The sequence below is a fragment of the Rhinolophus hipposideros genome (assembly GCF_964194185.1).
Source record: "Rhinolophus hipposideros genome assembly, chromosome: 9".
Classification (NCBI taxonomy): Eukaryota; Metazoa; Chordata; class Mammalia; order Chiroptera; family Rhinolophidae; genus Rhinolophus; species Rhinolophus hipposideros.
Genome location: NC_138055.1, coordinates 4,805,424 through 4,820,322, shown reverse-complemented (window position 1 = coordinate 4,820,322; position 14,899 = coordinate 4,805,424). Strand labels below are relative to the sequence as shown.

General features: G+C 41.0%; 1 protein-coding gene and 1 pseudogene across 3 annotated transcripts in view; one reads left to right on the top strand and one right to left on the bottom strand.

Annotated features, from left to right (window-relative positions):
* EFCAB6 (EF-hand calcium binding domain 6) overlaps window positions 1-14,899 on the bottom strand; it is a 225,564-nt gene that overhangs the window by 93,157 nt on the left and 117,508 nt on the right. The window lies entirely within an intron of this gene.
* On the top strand, window positions 14,428-14,858 carry LOC308502857 (small ribosomal subunit protein bS18m-like; annotated as a pseudogene). Its single transcript has one exon. The product of its transcript is annotated as a small ribosomal subunit protein bS18m-like (transcript).

Genomic DNA, 14,899 nt, shown 5'->3' with positions numbered 1-14,899 from the left:
AATCTACACATTTAGCCCTTTCCCCCCAAATTGGGAAATTTTGGTTGTGATTTCCTGACATATGTCTTCTTTCTTAGTCTTTCCTTCCTTCTATGACTCCAATTATACCTATGCTAGACCTTCTGATGTTGTTCACATGTCCCTGAGGCACTGTGCTTTTTTTGTCCTTTTTGTTTCTCTTCTTCATGTGTATAACTTCTTACTAAATCTAACTTATTGATTTACCTTCAAGCTCACCGACTCTCCCTTTTGTTATCTCCATTCTGTGGTTAAACCCATCTGGTGAATTTTTTTATTTCAGATATTTTATTTTTCAGTTCTAGAATTTCCCCTTGATTCTTTTCATAAATTCTATTCTCTGCTGAGATTTCCTAAATTTTCATTCATTACATTTTCCTTTACATCACTGAGCACAATTATAATAGTTACTTTAAAGACTTAAAGTGTTAATTTTAACATCTGGATCATTTCAAGTGTTTTTCCTCTGGAGAAACGTCATGTTTTCCTATTTCTCTGTACATTTAGTAATTTTTTATTGTATCCTAGACATTGTGAATGTTATGGTGTGGAGACTCTGGATTTTATTATATTTCTCCAAAGGATGTTGATTTTTTTGTTTGTTCATTTGTTTGAGCAGGCAGATTTGTTTGCACTCAAACTGAAAAAGACTATCTTTTGGGCAGCAGTTTAAAATCTCAGTTCAGTTCTTTTATCCTTAACTAGGTTACTTGCAATTTGCCCTGTTCTTGTATGGTTAATGGCCAGCCAGAGATCTGGGCAGAATTTATACAAAGAATTTGGAGCACCCACTCTCTGGCTCTCTCTTTTAAAAAAAAAATCTCTTTTTACTTTCCAGTGGCATTATTTATTCAGGCTACTCTCTGCCCTCTGGTTCTTTAGGACAGAAACACTGTTGGTTTTCTATCAGTGTTTTTTTTTTTAAATCTGCCCTATGTAAGCATTCACTCAGATGAAAAGCGCTAAGAAATGGGGACCTCACCCCATGTTATTCCCATCTTCCAAGAGTTGACTCCCCTCCAGAATCCGGTTGCTTAGTTTCACTTTCCAGGGCCCTAAGGTACTCAGTTATTTGTTTATTTATTTACTTACTATTTTAACACTGTCCAGTGTTTACAGCTGCTATCTCTGGGAAGGTTGGTCTAGTAAGAGCTTATTCACCTACACTGGAAATGGAATTCCCAGTAAAGCTTACTTGGATGCTATAGCAAACACATCCTTAAAACACAGGTATCACCAGCTCAGAGAAAGCTGTCTCAGTCCTCCCCAGATCGGGTGACAAAACTCTCTTGAGCTTTCATAGCCTCTTCTGCTGGCTTCTCCCATAAACAGTCCCTCATACAGAGCCTCACACCAGGCAGCCAGCCCACAAATTTCTGGTGGATAGAGAAATTACCAGCAAGTCTTTTTACCTCTACATCCTACAAACAGATAGCAGATACTCAGTAAATGTTAAATGGCAAGAAAAGGAGGACATGTGAATGTGAGAGACTGTTGGACACTCACACGTCGGGGATGGATCTCGAGTCTGAGCCGAGAAGGCAGACAGGTGTGCCAAGTGGTGGTTCAGGCGTGGGTAGGAAGAAGTTAGAACACCAAGAATACTGCGAGGCAGGGCAAGAGGACATGTCCCTGTGAGTCATACAGAAGGACCTGGGAGGAAAGGGAGGCAGCCTAGGGACTGTGAAGCTGACTAGTTCTTTAGAGCTGCACTACAGACAATTCAGACTCGGATATTTCACTGTTTCTCTGTTGTATCAACCATGATGTCTCTGTTTTCCTCCCCTTATTACTACATTGAGTAAATTTTTGCTTTGACAATATCAGTCTGCCTCTGTTAGGGAGAACCAATGAAAAGATTCATATTTATACTTAAGCCAGGGACTTAGGGGACAAGACCTGAGGAGAAGGTGGAGCTCAAGGGCACAGACTCTGGCACTGCGTTTTTAGCCATTGCTTCCTGGAGAGTCTGGCCTAAGTTATTTGTGATAAAACCAAAGAGAACTCTGGGGTTTATTTTTAATATGTTATATTACTTTCATTTCCTTATACAATCATTCACAGAAAAAAAAATGAAACAGGCAAAAAACAAAACAAAACAAGACACAAAAACAAAACCCCCAAACCGAACAAGCCTTGTCTAGAATTTCAGACATACTCCCCCTCCCTACCTTCTATTCCTCTATCCCAATGATACCTGCTATTCCAGCTCCTCTTCCCTACTAGTCACCACAGGCATCAGAACGCAGGGATGATCTGAGAATTCTGATCACCAAGACTATCTAACCACATATGACTCAGGTACTAGAGATAACAGTACTATGGCTGGTCAAGAACATGGAACATTCAAAATAAACCTGATTTGTACTTGAATAGAAAGTTCAAACTCCATCGGCAGATGCTTCCTTGATACAGGCATGCCTCCTTTTGTTCTGTTTCACTTTATTGCAACTCGCAGGTGTTCCATGATTTCCAAATTGAGGGTTTGTGGCAACCCTGCCTCGAGCAAGTCTCTAGGTACTGTTTCTCCAACAGCATTTGCTCACTTCAAGTCTCTGTGCCACACGTTGGTAATTCTCGCAATATTTCAAACTTTTTCATTATGATTACATTTGTTATGGCGATCTGTGATCAGTGATCTTTGCTGTTACTATTATAATTGTTTTGGGGCACCATGAACCGCGACCATATAAGACGGTAAACTTAAACGATAAGTGTGTGTGTTCTGACTGCTCCACCGATGGGCTGCTCCCCATCTCTCTCCCCCTGCTCAGGCCTCCTTATTCCCTGAGATACAACAATATTGAAATCAGGCCAGTTAATAACCCTACAATGGCCTCTAAGTGTTCAAGTGAAAGGAAGTCATACATCTCTCGCTTTAAATCAAAAGCTAGAAATGATTAAGGTCAGTGCGGAAAGCATGTCGAAAGCTGAGATAGGCTGAAAGTTAGGCCTCTTGCACCAAACAGGTAGCGAAGTTGTTAATGCAAAGAAAACTTTTTTGAAGAAAATTAAAAGTGCTACTTTATGAACACACAAATGATAACAAAGCAAAACATACTTATTGCTGATGTAGAGAAAGTTTCAGGGGTCTGGATAGAAAATCAAACCAGCCACAACATGCCCTTAAGCTAAAGCCCAATCCAGAGCAAGGCCCTAACTCTATTCAGTTCTGTGAAGGCTGAGAGAAGTGAGGACGCTGCAGAAGAAAAGTCTGAAGCTGGCAGAGGTTGGTTCATGAGGATTAAGGAGAGAAGCCATCTCCATAGCATAAAAGTGCAGGTGAAGGAGCCAGTGCTGAGGTAAAAGCTGTCGTAGGTATCCAGAAGATCCAGTAAGATAATTAGTGAAGGTGGCTACACTAAACATGGATTTTCAATGTAGACAAAACAGACTTATGTTGGAAGAAGATGCCATCTAGGGCTGTCATAATTAGAGAGAAGTCAGCACCTGGCTTCAAAGCTTCACAGGACAGTCTGGCTCTCTAGTTAGGGGCTAATGCAGCTGGTGACTTTAAGTTGAAGCCAGTGCTCAGTAACCATTCTGAAAATCCTAGGGACCTTAGGAGTTATGCTAAATCTACTCTGCCTGTGTTCTATAAATGAAACCACAAAGCCCGGATGACAGCACATCAGTGTACAACATGGCTTACTGAATATTTTAAGCCCACTGTTGAGACCTACTGCTTAGAAAAAAGATTCCTTTCAAAATATTACTGTTCATTGACAACACACCTGGTCACCCAAGAGTGCTGATGGAGATGGATATGAGATTAATGTAGTTTTCATGCCTGCTAACAGAGCATCCATTCTGCAGCCCATGATCAAGGAACCGTTTCAACTTTCACGCCTTATTATTTAAGAAATAAATTTTGTAAGGCCATAGCTGAGCAAAGTAAGTTACAAACCTTTGGAAAGAATTCACCATTCTAGATGTCATTAAGAACATTCATGAGTCATGGAAAGGGGCCAAAATTCAACATGAACAGGAGTTTGGAAGTTGATTCCAACCCTCATGGATGACTTTGAGAGGCAGTCACTGCAGAGGTGGTGGAAACAGCAGGAGAACTAGAAGCGGAGCCTGAAAATGTGATTGAATTGCCGCAAGCTCATGACCAAACTTGTGTGGATGAGGAGCTGCTTCTTGTGGATGAGCACAGAAAATGGTTTCTTGAGATGGAATCCACTCCTGGTGAAGAGGCTGTAAAGATTGTTGAAATGACAACAAATGATTTAGAATATCACATAAACTTAGTTGAAAAGCAGCTGCACGGTTTGAAAAGATTGACTCCAACTTTGAAAGAAGCTCTACTGTGGGTAAAATGCTATCAGACAGCATCTCATGTTACAGAGAAACCTTTCATGAAAGGAAGAGTCAATTGATGCGGTAAACTTAATTGCTGTCTTATTTTTAAAAATCGCCACGGCCACCCCAACCTTCGGCAACCACCACCCTGATCAGTCAGCAGCCATTAGCACTGGGTAAGACCCTTCACCAGCAAAAAGATTATATATGACTCACAGAAGGCTCGGATGATAGCATTTTTTGGCAATAAAGTATTTTTTCAGTTAAGGTACATAAATTTTTAGGCATAACGCTATTGCACTCTTAATATACTACAATATAGAATAAATATAACTTGCATATGCACTGGGAAACCAGAAAATTTGTGTGCCTCACGTTTTGCAATGTTCTGGTACTGACGTCGCAGCGGTATAGCAGTATAACTGTATTCAGACCCCCATGTCTGAGTGTCCATGTGGCCCCAGAAAGACAGTCTTCAAAACTGACGCAAACCGACGTGAGGGATACGCATGACGCTGTCACCACACAGGTAGCAATGTATTTGGTCTGTGATGCAGATAAAGTAACAGGATTTCCGCTTTGTTCCCTGACTGGCAGGAATACCGGGAAGAATGAAATGGAATTTCAAAGGGAGAGGAGCATCTCAGATACAGGCCCCCGGGGAATGTGATGGTGGCGGGGTGTCCAGAGACAGCATCTCAGACACAGGAGGTAAAGCTGGTGAGCATGTCAAGTACAGAGTCCCGGCGTTAACAGCCTAACGACAAGGGCCAGAGCTGGTCTCTGAGCTGTACACGCTCCTTCCTGACTCCAGGTAGGAATGGAAGCTTCACAAGTATCACTGAGACGGAGAATGTGACTGAGGACCTACGAGGTGCCAGCTTCTGTACTAGTGACTTTAACACATTATCTTATTTACCACGTTATCGACAACTGCTCAACGGAAGGAAGGCCAATCCCACCTTACAAGTGAGGAGATCGAAGTTTAGGAAGGCTAAGGAAGCCATCTGTGTGCTGGAAAGACAGAGCACAGCTGTAAGTGGTGGGGCAAAGGTGTGAACACGTGTCAGCCCGACGCCACGAGACAACACCATCTCATGACTTACAATATTGAGAGAGCCCGAGAGTGTCTCTCACCACTTACGATGAGCCTGAAGCCCAGCGATGCAAGTGCCTGCCCAGGGTCCACGTGAGCAGTGTGGAGCCACTCACGTCACTGCACTGGGGATCACTGCCCAAGGAGGCGTGACAATCAGGACAACAAACAACCCAGCACCGGTGACTGAGTCTGACTTAGACCTGAGGCTTCTGGCTCTGACATCCTGGGCAATCGTGGTTACTTCCGCACGGCATTCACACCGGGAAGTGTGTCAGTCCCATTCAAATGACCCAGCCTGGGCGGCATGCCGACGACACAGCTGAGACCGGGCCTGGGTGTTCATGTTTGGAACTGGCCTACAGCAGGGACCAGGATTCTGTGAGTCAGCTCTTGCAGGACAAACCATCCAAGATTTGGTGGCTGACAAGCATTGACTCTCACAGTCACAGGTCTGTAGGTCATGTGCAATTTGGCTGATGTCAGATGCGCTGGGCGCGGTGCTTCTGATTCAGCCTGCAGGTTGACTGGGCTCCGGGCTGCGGGTTGGGTTTAGGCGTGTTCCACACGCATACGTTCTGGGGACCAAACTGAAGGAACAGTAGCTGCTCCGGCCATATCCCCCACACTCCATGACAAAGAAAACCACACGACAAAAGCCAACGTCACCGCGTCAGGGAAGCGTGCTCTCTCCCCTGAGATGGTGAACAACGGAGAAGGGAGAAGGGTGAAGACGTGCGCATGAACTCTAAGCCCTTCCCAGCTCTTTGAGTCTATGGCATTCTACACATTTGGTGGCTGTGCTGTGACCACAGGAAACAGACCATGATCACAACCCAACCACTCCCCAGAAGCTAAAAAGGACCAGTCCACAGGCTAGATAGGCCTGGTCTACCTGGTCTAATTCTGTCCAAACCGTCAATAATGGTACTGCATCACATTTCCTAAAACCATCCTTCCGCCAGCCTTAGCGCCCAACTCTTGACCCTCCAGACAGACCGATGGTTTGTCAATGGCAATCACCAAGTTGTAAAACAGGGGCTTTTTGCTTTTATATTTTGCTGCATGCATAATGGTCACAGTGATAATTTGGTTCCGTGTTCTTTTCTTTTTGTTTTTTAAAGATTTTATTGGGGAAGGGGAACAGGACTTTATTGGGGAACAGTGTGTACTTCCAGGACTTTTTTCCAAGTCAAGTTGTTGTCCTTTCAATCTTAGTTGTGGAGGGTGCCGTTCAGCTTCAAGTTGTTGTCCTCTCAGTCTTAGTTGTGGAGGGCGCAGCTCAGCTCCAGGTCCAGTTGCAGTTGCTAGTTGCAGGGGGCGCAGCCCACCATCCCTTGCGGGAGTCGAACCAGCAACCTTGTGGTTGAGAGGACGCGCTCCAACCAACTGAGCCATCTGGGAGCTCAGCGGCAGCTCAGCTTAAAGTGCCGTGTTCAATCTTAGTTGCAGGGGGCGCTGCCCACCATCCCTTGTGGGACTCGAGGAATTGAACTGGCAACCTTGTGGTTGAGAGCCCACTGGCCCATGTGGGAATCGAACCAGCAGCCTTCGGAGTTAGGAGCGTGGAGCTCTAACTGCCTGAGCCACCAGGCCGGGCCCCATTTTCTTAAAAATATATTATCCCTGTAGAAATCAACAAGACTACAATTGTGTTTAGATGGCTCAGACTGACAAAATGCTGAACCTACATGCAACCTTCAAAAATGGCTGAAATGAGACCCTCTCAGTCTGAGAATATAAGGTAAGGTGATCTGACAACTTCTCAGTGTCTAGGGGAATCCAGGTATAACTAGTAAATCAACCAGATGTGTCTCATTTTAGACACAAATATCCAGAACCTAGCTCATTTTTGCACACATGTGTAAAATCATAGAGTGTTCCACAGGCAAATGAATCCAGGACTTCAAAAGCAAATTGTGAAGACTGAAGATGAAAGCAGACAAGCCATTCCTCCTTCAGAAGAGGCTGTCCTCGAGTCCTGGAAGTCGGACCTATTGTTCAAAGGGCAAGTGGAAACAACCTCTGACGCCCAAAGCTGAGCACAAAGTCAAATGCGGCAGGGAAAACTGACACTGAACTGCAACCTTCTCCTCAGGAGAGCCAGGCTCTCTGTCCTCGCCTTCTGTGTATGCCTTTATGCTCTCTCTTCTTCGCTTCAAAAGCATGTAGGTTTTTAATATATAAATTTCATACAAGTCCAATTGTGATCCTAATAATGCATTTGAGGGGGTAATTGGATGAAGTTTACCTGGGAAAATATAAACCTGACCTGAGAATAGTTAAGAAAACATAAAATTGAAGAAAAATGAGGAAAGACTTGTTTTTAAACACATACTGCATTGATATAGAAATAGATGTATATCAATATAACAAAATGGGAATTTTCCGATGTAGAAATTCAGTATAATGAGAATTTCACAAATGAGAAAGGTAACAGTTCCATTCAGTGGGAAAATATAGAACAGCCCCATTTTATACCATGTGCCAAAATTAATTCCACATGGATTAAGCATTTCCATTTTAAAAACAAAACAATAAAAATTCTTGCAAGAAAGTCTAGGCGGTTATCAGTAAAACATGGGAAGAAGAGTGGAGGGTAGAGGAATGACACTTTATTAACCAAGACTACAAGCCCAGAAATATACTTTTTTTAAAAAGAAAAAAGGAACAAAGGTAGGAAGATAGACAAATTTGGTTGTACAAAAACGTAAGATATTCTAATGGCCAAAAGATATGCTTAAAAATAAAAGACAAATGAGACATTTGAAAATACACCAGTAGTGCAGAAAATAAGGAGCTGATAAATTACTAATTAATTCAACAGGTTTTTCTGAACAACTGTATGTTACGAGCTGGGAAAGACACAAGGACCACAAGAGCGAAAACAATGGCTAAGTCTCTGCCATCATGTGCCAGCCCCATTCACAGAGTCTGCGTGTTGTATGGGGATGAAATGTATCCCCAAAAAGATACATTGAAGTCTTACCCCCTGGTTTCTGCGACTGTGACCTTTAATGGAAATAGTGTCTTGGCAGGTGTCATACAGGATTAGGGTGTCCTTGTAAGAAGAGGGAAACGTGGACACAGATACACAGAGAGGAGAACTGCACGTGGAGACACAGACACAGAAGAAAGAGGACAAAGGCTGCAGTGATGCAGCTACAAAGCAAAGAAATGCGAGAATTGCCCGCTACCCTCTCCCCCGAATCTGGTACAGGCAAGGAAGGGTCCTCTGCAACCCCCAGAGGGAGCAGACTCTGCTGACACCGGATTGTGGACTTCCAGCCTCCAGAACTACGACAGAATAAATGTCTGTTGTTTTAAGCCAGCCAGTTTGTGATAATTTGTTACCAATTCCTAGGAAACCAATACATATATATTATCTCATTTAATCCTGATAACAACCCTATGACATAGCTACTTCTACAATCTCCGTTTTAGGAAGCTGAGGCCCAAGGTCACATAGTTATTAAGTGCAGAGCTGGGACTTGAACCTGGCAGTCTGGCTCCAGAGTCAACGTGGTAAACCACAACACTGCAATGCTGTTGAATATCGATTGGGTTCATTAACAAATATGTATTGAACACTTACTTTGTGCTGAGCACTGTTTTAGATGCTGGAGACAGAGCAGAGGACGAAAAGGACAAAGATAGCTGCCCTTGTCAAGCATCCATCTCAGTGAGACGGACAGAACAACAGAGAAGCAGTGCCTCCAGGAGAGAGCCAGGCTTGAGCTGGTGCACCTGGAAAAATGTCAGAAAAGAGAAGGAACTGGGAGAGTAAGGCTGGCGTCAGATACAGAGCCTAATGAAGGAGAAAGTCCCGGGGTAAAAATCCGGAGGATGAGGGATAAACTGGGAGTCCTGGGCTTCTTATGAAAACAGAAACATGACAATGTCTATCTACAGTAAACAAATATCTCATAAATTGACAGGAGGGCAAAAAATGTAAATAGGCAACTCACAGAAGAACAAATCCTAATGACCCTCTCCCAAAGAATAAATTCACTAGTAGTCTGGGAAATAAATGCAAATTAAAGTTAACATGAGCGATCACTTTAAAGAGATCAGCCCAGAAAAATTAAAGAGCGATAATGCCTATTGCTAACGGGGTTAGAGAAAAAGGTACTTTCATTCACAGCTACTAAAATATGGTATACTACAGTGTTGTTTTTTTAAAACAAACAGTCAACATGTGTTAAAATTAAAACTATGTTATCTTAGAGCAAGCAATCCTATTGCTGGGAATCCATTCCATAGAAATAAAAATAAAGGCATTAGTATGTAAAGACACATAAAGGTTGTTTAGAGACAGAAAAAGAAGGATAAAAAGAAGTGAATGTCCATCAAAAAGTGAAGGGTTGGTGTTCATCTTGCAGAAGATCTATGCTTCTGCTGAGAACAAACAGAAAAGCCAGATAAAATACAAAAACATCTGTATGGCATATTAGAGAGCTGCTGAGGCAACCAGGACTCAAAGGTACAAAAATCTGAGAGCAGGGGCAATCTGAGGAGAAGTGAGCCCTTCACCCATTCTGGGAGCAGTGCAAGAGGCTTGGGATGGGGGCTGGTGGCCCAGGAAGACAGTAACTATTAGCACAGAGACAGACAAGCAGAGTTTGTGACAAGCTCATGGGACTACAGTGACCAAAATTAGAGACTGGAATGCCCAGATTGCTAGTGAAAAGGGAAAAGAGGAGAACTGAGCCCAATGTTGCCAGTTTTCCCCTTAAGATATTTGTTGAATTCAGAAGCCATGAGGGTCAGAAGACTAAAAATCATGGCAGAAAGCCTTTGAAAAGAAGAAGGAACTTCTTTTGTCACCTTGTGGTCCTGAGGAAACAAAGGTTAGAGTTCAGGATTTTTCAGGGGCAGTGGCTCAGAGAATAACATAGGTTCTGGGTTTAAAACTTTGGAGGCTACACCCCAGGAACAGGAGATTTTTTTGTTTTCTCTTGTTTTCATTTTAAGGCAAATGGAGCCCTGAGAAATTGCAATCCAACATCAAATCAACTCAGTCCCTAACTGGATTAAGATCATCAGTCCCCATTCTATCTGCTTAGCAAAGGAAAGCATGACCCATGACCTAGAGCTTCTCAATTTTCTTCACATAATATCTGACAATCAATAAAAATCTATCTGGCATGTCAAGAGAGAGGACTATGTGACCCAAAGTCAAGGGGGAAAAGAGACAATAGAAAAAGATCCACAGGCAATCCAGATATAGTTATAAATACATTTAAGAAAATACAGGAATATGCTGAGACAATAGAAGAAAAGACACAGATATGGAATATATTAAAAATAAGCAAAAAGACATCCCACAATGGAAAAAAATACTAAAATTAAAAGTTATATGAATAAAATTAACCACAGGTTGGGGAAAGCAGAACATAGGATTAACAAACTTGAAGACAGGTCAATGGAACATACTGGGACTGAAGCACTGAGAGAAGAAGGATGGAAAGTACATAGGAGAGTGAAAGGGACATGTGGGATATTGTGAGCCAGTCTAACATACGAGGACAGGGAGAATGGAGCATAAGAAAAGGAAAAGAGATAATGGTTGAGCATTTTTCACAAAATTTTTGATTAAACACATCAACCTACAGTTTCAAGATGAACTGCAAACCCCAGCAGGATACCTACAAAGAAAGACACAATCAGGCACATACAGTGAAGTTGCTGAAATACAAAGACAAAAATCTTAGAAGCTGCTGAAGAAAACAAGATACATTCCATTCAAATGAGCAACAATAAGATCGGCGGTTTATTTATCAACAGAACTGACAGAAACCAGAAGACAATGGAATGATATCTTTTAAATGCTAGGAGCAAATACTTGCCAACCTAAAATTCCATTTCCAGCTAAAATATCTTTAAAACGTAAGAGTGAATTCTGCTTTCAGGTTCAATCTGAAAAGAGCTTGGAAGTCATCACTTCCATCCTTACAAGAAAAAAGCTGTACAAACTGAAAATCAATGACTTTTCTTAGACTCATCAGAGAAATCTAAAATCTGGAGACACAGGTATGAATACAGAGAATCACAGCCAAGAGCACCTTGCCTGGAGCAGACGCCAATGTTGCCACAAACTGGGGGGAACACTCAGATGGTTCTTTGACAAATTGCTAGAGGCTGAGTGAGGATGAGCTGAAGAATGAGAAACGGGGGGGGCTCCGTCTTGGGGGGAGGGGCACACTTGGATTTTATCACTAGGAACTTCACCAGGTTCTCAAGGTGAACATTCCAAGAAAAATCCCCTTGTGTGGCAGGCAAATTAAACCCTCCAAAAGTTGAAGCAAGTAGAAGAAAAGAAACAATAAAGATAAGAGTAGAAATCAATGAAATAGAATGTAGACAAACAATAGAGGAAACCAATGAAACACAGCTTGTTTTATAACAAGATCAATAAAAGTGATAAACCTCTAGCCAGACTATTGAAGAAACAAAGAGAAAAGATAAAAACAATTACCAATATCAGGAGTGAAAAAGGAAATATTATTAAGGATTACACAGACATTTAGAGGATAATGAGGGATAAGTCTGTCCTCATATAAATAAATGATTCAATACATTAATAAATGGAGAGAAGACACAAATCTCCCATGTAGAAAGAATTTCAAATAATTTATGTAGATATTCTGCCGTTAAGGAGGGGGAACATAATAATTTCCATTCCTTAAGGGTGGGCTGAGCAAGGACAGCAGTATGGAAAGAGAGAGAAAAGAAGTTTGCAGTGGAGAGAAGCCTGACACACTTCAGCCAGGTGATCAAGGCAACATTAACGTGATCAGTCATGCTGACAGCACGTGCTCTGATGTGATGTGATGTGATGAGAAGGGCGCTTTACCTCCGTGCTCTTCCTCCCCAAAACATTACTCCCAGTCTAATCAAGGGAAAACTATCAGACAAATCCCAGTAGAGGGATATTCTACAAGGTGTCTGACCAGCAATCCTCAAAATTGTCAAGATCATCATAAACAAGGAATGTCTGAGAAACTGTCGCAGCCCAGAGGAGTCTCAGAAGACATAACAACTAAATATAACGTGGGATCCTGAATGGGATCGTGGACAGAAAAAGGACGTGAAGTAAAAACTAAGGAAATCTGAGTAAACTATGAAAATGCAGCGAGCTGGTTGCTGGTACACTTGCATTCTAAGGATAAAAGGGAGGTCTTTAGGCAAAATGAAAATGAGCCCAGGTGCAAACATAAAAATGTAAGAGGGAAAGAACAAAGCAAGGGTAATATGTACATACATATGACAGCTTTTTTACTATAAAAATAATAATAGTATCTTGTGGGATTTAATATATATGTAAAATTTAAATGTATGGCAGCAATAACACAAAAGATAGGAAGGGGTAAATGAAATTAGAGTATTTTTTTTATATCTAGCAATGTTAGGGGAGTGGTACAGATAGTTTATATTTAACTACATGCAGTAAGATAAGGGTACATGTTGCAATCACTACTGTAGCCACAGTAAGAATGACAGAAGAATGTACTCACCAGTAAGCTAATAGAGGGGAAAACAGAATAATAGAAATAGCTGAATAATCTAAAAGAAGGTAACAAAAGGCAGAGACAAAAACATGAGACAGCTGGGTCAAAGAGAAAAACCAGTAAGATGACAGATATAAAACAACCCTATCAGCAATTAAATATAAAATGGACTGAATACTCCAAGTAGAAGACTGTCACACTACATCTTTAAAAATATCAGCTATATGCTGCCCTTAAAACAGACTTACTTTAAATATAAGCACCCAGAAAGTTTGAAGTAAAAGGATAGAAAAGAATATACCATGCTAACACGAATCAAAAGAAAGCTGAAGTAACTATATTATTATCAGACAAAAATAGGCTTGAAGGCATGAAGCATTACTCTGTATCAAGAGAGTCATGTCATAATGATAAAGGAGACAATTCATAGGTAGTTTCAGCAATTCTGAATCTATGCATACCCAATAATTTAGCTTCAAAGTGAATAAAGCAACAATCAACAGAATAAAAAAGGATCTCACTAGACAAATCCACCATATACTTCAATACACTTCTCTCAATAGCTAATGGAATGAGCAGGCAAAAACTTGATAAGGGTACAGAAGTTCTGAAAAACACAGTTAATATAATCAACCTAAATGACATACTTAGACAACTGAAGGTCCATGATGGAGTACACACTCTTTTCAAGTGTTTATGGAACATTTGCCAAAACTATCTATATGCTGGGTTATAATCCAGTTCCCAGTATCTCAAAGGATTGGTTGAAGTCATTTAGACTTTAGAATGTATTTTCTCATGACAATGGAACCAACTTTAAAATCAATAATAAAAGGTAAACTAGAAAAATCCCAACTGTTTGGAAATTAAGTAACACCCCTTTAAAATAAACCATTAGGAAAAAAAATCAAAAGGGATATTATGAAATATTTTGAATCAAATGATAATGAAAATATGACATACTGAACTTGTATGATATGGCTAAGCCTGTACCTAGAGGGCAATGTATAGCCATGAATTCATACATTAGAGAAATAAAGGCTAAAAAGCAATGATCTAACATTCTATCTCAAAAAATTAGAAAAAAGGAAATTGAATCTCAATCAAGTGGAAGGGAGAACAGAATCAAGGTAACAACAAAAATAAAGAACTATAAAACAGATACACAAGAAAAAAATAACAGGACAAAGTTGTTACTACCGTTATCTCCCTGAAAAGAAGACCTAGCCAGATAATCAGCATCTTTTGGAGCAAAAATTAATATAAGACCCGGCCTTATTTTACTATAATATAAGACTGGATCTTATATAATATAACATAAGACTAGGTCTTATATTAATTTTTGCTCCAAAAGACTCATTAGAGCTGATGGTCTGGCTAGGTCTTATTTTGGGGTAAATACGGTAATAAAACTGACGAATTTCCACTGCTTCTGGATAGGATGGAATAATTCATAGCAAGCACACATTCTCATTGAAGGAAGAGGAGTGAGGAACCATGGTGGCTGTGGTTGCTGTTGGCAGTGGTCTAGGGAGGAAAAAGTTGACCCACTTTATAATGGCTACTGTCTGCATCCCAAATCCCGGAAATCACGCGGTGCTGTGGAGAAGTTGTTCACAATATAAACAGGTAACCAGCACTGAGGACCTGCCCACTCCAATGGAAAATCCTTATAAGGAACCTCTTAAAAAGCGTATCTTATATGGAAAATGTGCAGATTATAAGAATGTGCAGCTTTTGTCCCAGTTTATTTCTCCATTTACTGGATGCATTTATGGAAAGCTCCTAACAGGTCTTTGTGGGAAGAAACAAAAAGAAATCACAAAGTGATGGAAAAAGCTCACATAATGGGTTTTATGCTAGTTACATACAAGGATCCCGTGTATCTCAAAGACCCTGAAGTTCGTAACATCAAATATCGGGAGTAAATTATCTAACGTTATCATCAATAAACTTATTTTTACAATAA